Source organism: Corvus brachyrhynchos, unplaced genomic scaffold (assembly GCF_000691975.1).
Source record: "Corvus brachyrhynchos isolate BGI_N302 unplaced genomic scaffold, ASM69197v1 scaffold369, whole genome shotgun sequence".
Classification (NCBI taxonomy): Eukaryota; Metazoa; Chordata; class Aves; order Passeriformes; family Corvidae; genus Corvus; species Corvus brachyrhynchos.
Window position 1 is genome coordinate 925,285 of NW_008246055.1, and position 11,777 is coordinate 937,061.

Sequence of the window (11,777 nt, forward strand, 5' to 3'; positions counted from 1 at the left end):
AAGCTGTGCCCGGCCTGCGGCGTCCCCCGGATGTCATCCAGCTCCAGCACCTTCTTGATCTTGCGGAAGCTCAGGCCAGCCCTGCGCAGCTCCACGATCCTCCTCTTGGCATGGTCATCCAGCCGGCCCATTGCTGCTGGGACCCTCCTGTGCCCGGCACCTACATGCCTGGAGTGCGGCCGTGGTGGGGACGCTGGCACCCCCAGGCAGCTCTATGCCCCGTGATGGTGCTCAGGCTCAGCTGGTGCTTGCTGCCAGGCTGCTGGCCCTTGCCCTGTGTCCATGTGGTGCCATCCCCAGCAGTGACACGGTTCCCAGATGGAAAGGGTGAGGGAGGTGGCTCTTCCCACTGGAGTGAATAATGGACAGCCCCAAGCCTGTCCCTCGCTCACGCAGAGCCCCTTTAGAGAGAGGGGTCCAGCTCGGTCCCCCAGTCTGCCAAGGGCACAGAGGATGGTGACAGGCTTGGCTCTGCCCAGTGTCCCAAACTGGACATCAATCCCACCCTGCCAGCAGTACAGTGAGGAATCAGAAGCGGTCAGGATCCCGAGCAGCTGCTCAGTGTCCCAGGAAGCCTTGTGCGAGTCCTGGCAAGTGATGGTTTATGGCATGGGGCTGGCAGGACCCCTTTGTGTTTCCCTGGTGGCCCAGAAGGTCACGGCGAGCAGAACTGTAGAAACTCCACGTGGGAACTGCTGGTGCTGCAGAGCCTGCCCTTGGGTCTGGAGACAGCACCGTCCTGTACCTTTGGGAGAAGCAAATGCAACCACTGATACACCCGATGTAAAGAAGGCACAACTGTAACTGTAAGGGCTGCACCTCCTGTGCCTCCCCTCTCACACCAGGCACACGCCTGTACCACACAGGGATATACCTATGTCTATACATGCACGTGTGTGCATCTACACAACTATGGTGGAGAGTTTTTTCCACTTTCTACCAAATTCCTTAATCTGCAGGCGTTTCTTGGACACTCATTGCTGCAGCTGCTCCCTAAAGGACATACTTTTGGGTTTCACTTCACTAAAATAAATGTCTTCCAAGAATTCCCAGAAGGCAGCAAAACACTCTTCCGGTTAGAGACTACCTCAAGCGGCTGCTGCAAAGCAGATGTGATAGAGGAACCTTTTCCAAATCACACTTCCCAAGGCACACGTGGATCTTAAAAAAGATGATAATGTGTTTTGTTGGCCAAGGAGGCACAGAGACTACTGGACATCAGCTTCAGGGAGAAATGGAGTCACTTAATTTGACAGAGGAGTTTGCCCCTCTGCATCTTACTTGTTCCATGGCAAAAGAAAGAGACATTAGCTCCAGAGATGTAGGCTGTACTTTGATCCAGCTCTGTTTATGTCTGAAGGCCCCCCAATGCCCTGCTGTGTGCATTAGGGACCTTGTAGATAAGAGCTAGGGGAGTGGATATTGGAAAACAGACATCCTTGGATGCAGACACTACAATTGCAGAGCAAGAGCAAAAGGTCAGAAATTTTCAACCTTCCCCATGTCAAGGGAAGATGCTCCAAGGAGACCACCACCTTGAAACTGCAGTTACGAGGAGCTTGAGCCCTGGCAATATACTCTGCCCTCCTCCCAGAGTGTCTCCAGACACGGCTAGAGGACACTGGAGTATCTGAGCAGTTGGTGACAGAAACATATAATTTACATAAATGCCAGGAAAGCCAACAGCCACAGCTGCAGCCTTCACCCAGCCGCCGCAGGGAAGATGAGGGGAGCACCTTGGAGAAGCACCAACTTCACACTGCATCTCCTCCAGCTCCCTCTCCACTGAAGATGTTGCTCTCTGTGTACCATCCCCAGGTCCCAAATCCCTCCTTTATCACATGCTCACCAGCTTCAGCCCTCCCCCAGCCCTCCACTGAGGTCCCACCACCCTGCCCTGCTTTCCTGGGCATGGGGAAAGTTCATGGGAGGCACAGACCATCCCTGCCCTGCTAACCCCTGATAAGCTCAGCATTCCCAACTCACAGTGTTCCCCCAGAACCCCCCATTTGTTGGAGGGGCAGCAGGATGAGGAGTATGGCCAGGATGGCTTCAGGGCAGCAGAGCATGGCTGCGGACAGCAGCTGCACGGAGATACCATCAATGCTCAAGGCTTCACCCAGGCTCCTTATCCTTCAAGAACAGCACTTGCCTCTGCAGCAGGGCTTTAAAAAAACATCTATTTACTAATCAGAGGTAGACCAAGACCTGGAAAGCCATTTCAGAGACGATACTGTGAAGAAGGCTGGGGGTCAGAACCCAGCAGGTGAGCAGGAGATGCAGGAGACAAGTGCAGGCAGAAGTACAGGTCAAAATCCAGCTCCAGCCCTGCTCACTTACACCTTGAGGGAAAACAAAGTGCACAACAGCTGCTCTACCCCTGTCAGGTAGGGGAAAAGGGTTACCAGTGAAAGCAACATAAGTGTATTCCATAAAATACAGTATTCCAGCAATTTCCTCCAAATCACAGAATCACAGAATTTCCATCTAGGTTGGAAAATACCTCTGAGATCAAGTGCAACCTTTGACTGATCACCACCTTGTCAATTAGACCATGGCACTAAGTGCCACATCCAGTCTTTTCTTGAACACCTCCAGGGATGGTGATTCCATCACCTCCCTGGGCAGCCCACTCCAATGCCTGACAACCTTTCCTGTGAAGAAATTCTTCCTGATGTCCAATCTGACTCCTCCCCCAGCTCAGCCTGAGGCTATGTCTTTGTCCCATCACTAGCTCACTGGGAGAAGAAGCCTTTCAGGTAGTTGTAGAGAGTGATAAGGTTACCCTTGAGCCTCCTTTTCTCCAGGCTAAACAACCCCAGCTCCCTCAACCATTCCTCATAAGATTTATCCTCTAGACCCTTCCCCAGCTTCACTGCCCTTCTCTGGACTCGCTCCAGCACCTCACTGTTTCTCCTGATTTGAGGAATCCAGAATGGTTTGGGTGGGAAGGCACCTTAAAGCTCATCCCATGCCACCCCCTGCCCTGGGCAGGGACACCTTCCACTATCCCAAGCTGCTCCAAGCCCTGTCCAACCTGGCCTTGGGCACTTCCAGGGATCCAGGGGCAGCCACACCTTTTCTGGGAAACCTGTGCCAGGGCCACCCCACCCTCACAGGGAAGAATTTCTTCCTAAAATCCCATCTAAACCTACTCTCTGACAGTTTGAAGCCATTCCCCCTTGTCCTATCTCTACATGTCCTTGTAAAAAGCATCTCTTCATCTTCCTTGGAAGCTCCCTTCAAGTACTGGAAGGCCAAGTCATAAGATCCCACAGTCAGCCTTTGCAACAGCCTGGCCTGGCTCCATCTCTACTTATAACTTCATTTATCCAGGTCTTGCTGCAAACTCACAGTTTTCCTGTACTAAATGTGCTCCCCATTTCCACACTGAGTCCATCACCTTCTACTCTTTCTCCCTCTCCAGAGGGTATTTTCCCCAAGGAGCTGCAACCTGTGCTATGCACACACCTTACCAACTCACACATTCACAAACAGAGATGAGACCTTTACACTCACCTGGCCTTCAAGGCATTCTTTACTCTCCAATAATTTTTGCACAAGGAAAAACAAAAATCAATTCAATGAGAGGGAAAGATTCAGGGATTTTCCTAGACCTGTGACTGATGGAGTTCCTTTCACTTTCCAGGGCCAGGCTGGGAGTGAGATGGTTGCTCTGAAGGTTTCTTACACCACTCAGGAAAAGTTAATTCCAGTGGTGGTTTTGCAGGAGGATAGGGAAAGGGAGCACATCCATGGAAGAAAATTCACAGCAATTGTGTGAGCTCACCCTCTTCCTCTAACGCTCTCCATTTCTGTGGATATCAGGAACACAGAGATGTTTCGTCTCCTCCAGAAAGTCCCTGAAACAGTCTCATCTGGACTGACTCAGCCTTTGCTATTTCTAAAATAGAGCAGCACCAAAAAGTTGGCTTGGTTTGGCATTTCCATACGAAGACCAGGTGCCATGAGCTGAGGGTGGGCAACAAAAGTCCCCTGTTCCGAAATCCTGCTTGCCTCCACCTCCCTGGCTGTCACACTGTGTCCCAGCCACAGCTGCAAGTCCTTTGGCAAAACCACATTCTGCAGCCATACGTTGTTCCCCTGCAAGCTGCAATGGCTCCTCATGGTCTCAAAGTGTCTTCCCCCCACACGCACCCCTTGTGTTTTACAGTGGGATGGGTATCCCAGGGGGAAGATGCAGTGACTGGAATACCCAGCTTACAGTTCCAATCAGAGAGGGCTGTCATGCAGCACCACAGGCTACAAGTTTTGCCCTTTGGTGGGCTGGCTTCCGAGACCTTACACAGCCAGCTGGACGTATGCTTTTGTCTGAGCAGATGCATGCCTTGTTATACCACCATGCCTGCAAAAGGAATTTTGCTCCAGCCTGCCAATTTAGGTGTCTGTCCAAATTTCAGATTAGCCACCCTTTCTTCAGCTGCTGCCGAACACTTGCAATGCCTGAAGTCTTTATGAACTTAGTTGTAGCTGGGAAAGCTCCTTTACCCAGGTATTGCTGCTGGTAATGCTCTATTCCATGATTCTGCATGCAGCTACATCCACAGAAACACAGCCCAGAGCCTGGAGCAGCCTTCTCATCACCGGGATTGTTTCCTTAGTTCCCATACTCTCTGGCCCAGATGGTATTACACACAAAAATGAAACAGCCTCAAGAGAGTAAGAGAAAGAAGGCAGCATGTCCCAGACTTCCTTTCAGAGCAGAGTGGATTTAAGGTCTAAAAAAGAGGAAGAGCATGAATCCAAATTTCCTACAAGTCACGTGATGTAACCACTAGCCTTAGGCCCAGCAGGCTTTTCCTCTGCACAACTTGTTCCTGTGCTCCTGCAAGCCCCCACTCCAGGAGGTGAACCTGAGAGAGAGGAATTCCCCAGTATCCAACCTGCAAGTCCTCGGGGTAGAGCTCCCCCACCTGCCTGCCCATCCATCCCCAGCCACTGCCACCTGTCTCTCCACAGTTCTTCTGAAGCCCTGATTACCTGGCTCTGAATGCCAAATTCCCCAAGACTGAAACATTAGTTGTGTGACCACGGAGTTGGCTCATGTCTGGGAAGATTGACTTCTCCCTTTCGTCTCACAGCTTCTCTTGGACACAAGGCAGTTTCACCCTTGAGGGGTACAAGCAAAGCTGCTTCCAGAATTCATGCTGGGGTAAAGCAAGGAAGAGCTAATCCTCCAACAGACATGGCACAGGTAACTGTGCTACCCTGGGGTTGTGTTTTCTCAAAGGCTGTTTTAGCTGCACCACAGCACGCCCATGGCCAGCCTGGCCCACGAGATGGAACAGTCTTGGAAAGATGGAGGTATTTATGTACAGATGGGCTTAACCAGAACAACAAGCTCCCATCCACCATTTCAGGAGCAGCACAGCCATGGGGCAGCAGGTACAGAGGTGGAGCAACAGGTTTCACCAGAGAGACAAATTGCTGATGCTGAGAACAGATGTGATTGAAGTAGAGGAAGGAGTGAGAGAAGCAAAAGCTGTGACCCACAGGGAGCATGAAGATACAGAGCAAGAAGATACAGCTAATTTCGTCTGGTTTCAGCAATTGAAAACAGACACTTTATGTTGTTAACATGCCAAAGCACGTTGAGCTCAAGGGTTTGCTGGGCTGCAGAGTGCAGAATTACTCCTGCCCTGAGAAGGTCCATCTAAGATATGATGAACAAAGCTGGATGTGGCTATGTCTCTTTCCTTTCAACTCTCTTTGTGCAAGGCCAGTGTACCAGGGCATGGGAAACAGTTTACCTCATTCACAATGGATTCAGCGTTGCCAAAAGGGGACTGATCCTCATGGACCTTGTAAAGAGACACAAGCCAAATCTGTCAGATCTGGGCCTTGTGACTAATAACAGCTCAACAAGGTTCTCTTGCCCACACTTTCCTTTGCATCTGATTTGCAGACCTCCTTCTCAGACCCCCAGCACACCCTGGGAAGCTGGAGAAGCTGCAAGCAGCTGGGGAGGGACATTCATCCATCTTGTTTGGTATTGTTGTTTTCCCACAGTGTTCTGAACAGCTGCTGCAAAAACTGGCAAGACAAGTCCTTTTTTTCACTCTGCATCAGCTCGGAGGGGAAAAAATTACTAAAATCATCGCCCTGAAGCACAGGGAGGACAGTGCTGGTTTACATGGGATTCAGATATGGATTCAGACAGCAAGTAGTATATCGAGTAGAGCAATGGTATTGTGGAAGGAGTGAGTCTGGGAATGCCCAAATCCTCACCCTGTAGAGAACTGTGCTCTGAACACAGCCATGTGTCCACGGGCAGGACAATCCTCCACTGGGCTTCCTGCCCTCCAGATCCTGCTCCAGAGCCTGCCTGGCACAGCTTGGAAGGGATATGGATAGTTCTTGGCTATTCATGCAGAGAACAGTTTTACTGCTGTAGGGATAGACTGGGAAGTCTTGGCTTTGTGGAGACAGGTAATCAGAAAGGGCTCACAGAATCACAGAATATCCCAAGTTGGAAGGGACCCACAAGGATCATCGAGTCCAACTCCTGGTCCTGCACAGGACAGTCCCAAGAATGGCAATGAGCTGGCCAAGGTGGTTCAATGGAACTTAGCTTGGAAGAAGATGAACGGTATTAGGTGTCCAGGGCTGAAATGTTGCCAAAGCAGGAAGATCTGTGCCAGGGAAAAACAGCCATTTCTCCTAGGCTGCAATGTTATTCAGTGCTGTACCCCACTGTTCTGTGGGATTTGCCAAGCCTTATGGAAGCAATAACGTTATCTAACAGCACTGAGTGTAGTGAGGCTGCATCCCACCTTACTTTCTTTGCAAAATTGATGAAGGAGCAGCTGTTATAGGTTTTATTAAAAGGTGATGGGTAAGATAAATTTAGATGGTGCTGCTGCTACCTGAGCCATGGTGGCTCCCCTCTGAAGGGATAACCTCAGAAGAAGATTTTAATCAAGTTGTAGTTCAGACATCAGAATAGCAGAGAGAAAGGGTTGGGTGTCTGGCCCAGGATTTGAAGTGAGCTGTTTAGAGCCCACAGCTTGGTTTGCTCTGTCATCTGCTCTGACAACTGCTTCATTCATTTAGGTTGTGCTTTCAGAGCAGCTGAGGAGCTACCCCTGCCTGGCCACACTTTAAAAATCAGATCCTCACATGGAAAATACAAAAATTTATGGTTCTACTTTAAGATTTGCAGAATGTGAACATTGAAGAAAGCTAGATCTCCACAACAGTTTTGGGGGTTGCAAAAAAAATTGTGAGTATGATGATACACATAGTTTGCTCTTGCCTCAGACAATGCCACTACAGCCTGGAGGTCACTGGGGAATATGGTATAAAGATATGGTGGGAAGATAAAGAGGGGTGTGTTGGGATGTTCAGGGGCACAGGGTAACAACACTGTGTTAGTGTTGTTAGTACTGTTACCTCATGTTTGAGGGGAGAAAAGGAACAGTATCAGGAATACTGAAAATCCTCCCTAATGATGAAAGGGTCCCAGGCCACACACCACAGAGGAGAGACACTGTATAAAATCACACTGTTTCATAGCCTTGAACAAAAAGCCTTTGCACTGGATTGACTCTTCCACAGCCCAAAACCCAGAGGTCACCTTCAACATTTTATTACCTGGTCTGACAAACTCAGCACGGTTGTGATGCTGTGTCTGGTAAAGGTCAGGTTTGTATTAAGAAATGATTTGGAGCATCCAAACATGATATTAAGAACTGTGGAGCCACAGCTTGAAGGAACAAGGCGCTTTCACAGAGCACCTGGGAAGGCCTGTGGGAGAGGAACAGGCTGGATTTTGCATCCTGGCTCCAAGATCAATCTCTGCCCTCAGACCGGACAAATTCATCAAAGCGAACTTCAGTATTTAGACAAGAACAATAAATGCCAAGTATCTCACTGCCCTGCCTCTACCTGTGCCTCTCTGTAAAGCATTACGCATTTCGAGTCACTGCTCTCCACAGATACAGCCCTTCCAGCAGAGAGAGCTGCACTGGCTACACCTTGAATTTCTAGTCTTTCACATGCCTGAAGAGGAAACAAAGAAATCAGTGCAAAGTGTAACACGGTGTTTATTCCTTGTGGTGAAACCAGGACATTTGACTAAGTTTAGCATTGAGCAGGTATATTCCTACAGCATCAGGGCATACAGTTGCAGGAAAACAGAGGAAAAGGGCCATCAAGGCAGAGTTTTTAAGCTAAAAGCCCTGAAATACACAAATGTATGCACTGACACATGCAGGGGCAGACAGTCCTGAAGTCCTAAACCTGTTCATGGCCTAGCTACCAGTGTGCACTGCAAGAATAGCCTTAGACCTCAAGAGAGGGCCAGATGTTCAGAAACTATGGCAGATGACTCAATAGACCCATAAGTATTTCAGCTAAATTGCTACATTCACACCCTTCTGCAGATTAGAGAGGAACTCCCAAAATCTCCTATTTTTGCTGTTCCAAATCTATATAGCTACTCAACAATGCAGCTATTGGAAATGCTCTCAACTCCCTGCAATGACAACTACAGCTGTTTCTACACATTTGGATGAAAAGTTTCCAAGTCCTCAGAGGACAAATCCCGCAACCTGCAATTCCTCTAAGGAAGTCACACAGACTCTACCCTCTGGAGCCAGACACATGTCTACCCCTACTCTCATAGAGGTGCAGAAGGAGTGACAGTCTGAACAGGGAGGCAGACCAAAGATCTTCCAGCACAGGGAAAATACCAGAATGGCTGTGGGTTGAGCCAGTGCTGCAGTGCAATCCCCACAATGCTAAGCAATGCCTGGTACAGGGTGCTCACACCTCACCATGATAAAGGAATGCCAGTGTTGCCTTGGGCAGAATGACCCACGGGTTACCTGGATCTCCGGGGGCTCAAGGAGAGCTCTCAGCAGTTGCCACCACAAACCCAAAGCCAAGGAACCATTTAGACCCGAACAGGAAGGACAAATGAAGCGCCAGCTGCAAGTCGGTGCCAACACAACGCACAAGCGCCCTCAGCCTCAGGCAGCGTTTACAGACAATTAACCCCAACCCCAGAGGCATCGGAGCCGAGCAGTTCACCTGCGGAGGTGGCCGTAAACAGCCTGTCCTCAGCAGCAGCCTGGGAGTGCAGGAGGGAAGGGACAGAAAAGCACAGAAGAGCCAAAAGCAGCACTCACAAAGCTCTGTTATTTCCTCTCCTGCTCGTCCACCAACACGTGGGCAGTATCTAAAGGAGTCTGCACTTCACTAGAAAATTGCTGGGCAGGTTTCTGAGCTCAAGAAGCGGCTGGAGGACAGCATTTCAGATCGGGCATGCCACTCCCAGCTCCGACAGCGAACCTCAGCGCCGCACCAGCCCCCGCACGGCCGCGGGCCCCGGAGCCCTGTCCTGCTGCACCCTCCCTGTGCTCGCACCGCTGCCAGGAGCTCCTCTCATCCTTCTCCACGCCACTCTCAGCACCCAAACCAGCTCAATGCACAGAAGCAAACGGGCAGAGCACCCACGTACAGGGACTCCCGACGGCTGCCGGGGTCCTCTCAGGCGACGGCACCAACTCGCGGCCGCGTTCTCCGGCGGCCGGGACCAGCCAGATGCCAGCGCAGCCCGGCTCTCCCGCAGCCAACTTTCTGGGAGGCGGCTGATTGAAAAGCTCCTGCCGTCTTTGTTTGGCTGGGGCAGAGCCAGCAAGGGCTGCCGGGAAGGTCACCCAGGAGGAGACCGATGTACAGGGAGGGCGGAGCCCTTCTCGTAACCCTTTCGGGGCAGCCGCGTTCCCGGGCCGCGAGGAGCCCGTCACCTCCGGGCACGGACCCGTCCGGCCCGCCCCGGAGCACCGCCCAGGCGGGGCTGGTCACACCCGTGCCACAGGATGGAGAAGCCCCACAGGAGGCAGCGCTGCCGTCCCTAGAGATCCCATTCAGCCCTGGAAGCATCAGCTCCATTCCTGCGGGGGCATGGTGGCTGCGCTGTGCCAGCAGGGCTGCTGGCATGGGCAGAGGCCACAGCGGGGCCGGGCCATTCGCTCTGAAACTGAAGCAGACACGTGCTTTGAGCTGTTCTCAGCTCTGCTAGTGCCCCCAAATGAGATGTTCATCTCTCCTCATTCAGGCTTGGCTTAAGGCTCAGTCCTGCCAGGTGCTGGCAGCCCCTGGGAGGGGATCATAGCCCCCCACACGCTGCCACCACCGTCCTGGGGCTGGCCCTGCGGCTCACAGCTCTGCAGGAACCTGCTTCAGGTAACAGCTGGCAGGAAACCTTTTTCACAGTACTATTCTGCTGGTTCAGTGACCTTACCTGCCCACCCATGGAGAGATGAGAGCTGTTACGAGAATAATGGTGTGCAGGACTTTGGGATCGGTTAGCCTTCATGGTTTTGCCATAACTGAGAGAGAAAAAAATGTTAAACACTGTGGGTGCAGCCAGGTGGGGGTCGGGCTCTGCTCCCCAGGAACAAGGGACAGGATAAGGGGAAATGGCCTCAAGTTGCACCAGGGGTGGTTTAGTTTGGATATTGGGGAAATACTCCTTGCAGAATGGGTGGTCAGGCATTAGAAGAGGCTACCCAGGGCAGTGGTAGAATCACCATCTCTGGAAGTGTTCAAAAAAATACGTAGATGTGGCACCTGGGGACATGGTTTATTGGTGGCCTTGGCAGTGCTGTGGGAACGGCATTGGAATTCGATTCAATGATCTTAGAGGGCTTTTCTAACCTTAATGATTCCATGATTTAAGGTCATCGTGACAGTCTATTAATAGTCCTCATTAGACATAATGCAGTTTCTCATTGAACCCACGTGAACTTTTAGTAGAGTACAAAATCCCCTGTCAGGGATTTCTGCCCTTTTAACAAGATGCTGTGTGAAGAACAACTTCCTTTTTGCTTTCTTTGGGGTTTTGTTTGTTTTCTTTGTTTGTTTTCTGAACCTGTTCCATGGCAGGTTTTATGTAATACCCCTTGGTTTTGCAGCAGAACAGAAAATAAGCCAGTTTTTCTTCTTGCCACAATGAATTTACAGACAGCTGCCATGGTTTTGCTCGTGTCCTGTGGCGGAGGTAGACGGGACATATTCTTGCACTGAATTCAAGAGGTGAAGCTTCCATCGGTGGGAATTTAACAGATATGCCTATGGGCAAACACTTCAGCTGATCAGCACACCTGCTTCTCAGAAAGGTCTGTTGCTTTTAAGGCCCTGCATTAGGGATGGAGTCAAAATACACTTCTGACTTTGTTCCTCTGAAGTCAAAAGTCAGGCAGCCAGTGTGGTCAGAAGGTCAGACCAGTGGCTGCATTGGCAAATTTCCTTTTAAGTTCCCAGCAAACACATTTGGCAGGGAGAGCGAGAGAGGATATCCTTCCCACGTGCCATGAAATGCCACTGTCCGGTGCTCCATCTTAAGTCTTTCATTCTCCTCTTCCCAATTTTCTTGCAGTTGAGAGGGCAAGTCCCCTCTCAGTAGTGCCGTCCCTACATCCGCCACCACCTCAAAACAGAGTCTGTGAGCTGTGAATCTGCAACCTGCACCTGACACAGGGCGGGCCCAGAATCCACGTGCGGAGGCTGTAGCCTGCTGGGTTGAAGCTCCAGCTGCTACTGTCATTGCTATTATTATGCAGGAGAGGGTTTGGTAGGAACTTTTATTTCACCAGTTAGCGTAGCTGCATAAACTCTACAAGCAAACGCAGTACGAATGGGATTCACTGCACTGGTCAGATGTGCCCGATGAACTGCGCTGAGGCAGCGCGGGCCGGGAGCACGGAGTGCTCTAACACACCGAGCGGGCCCGGCCCGCCGCCGTGTCC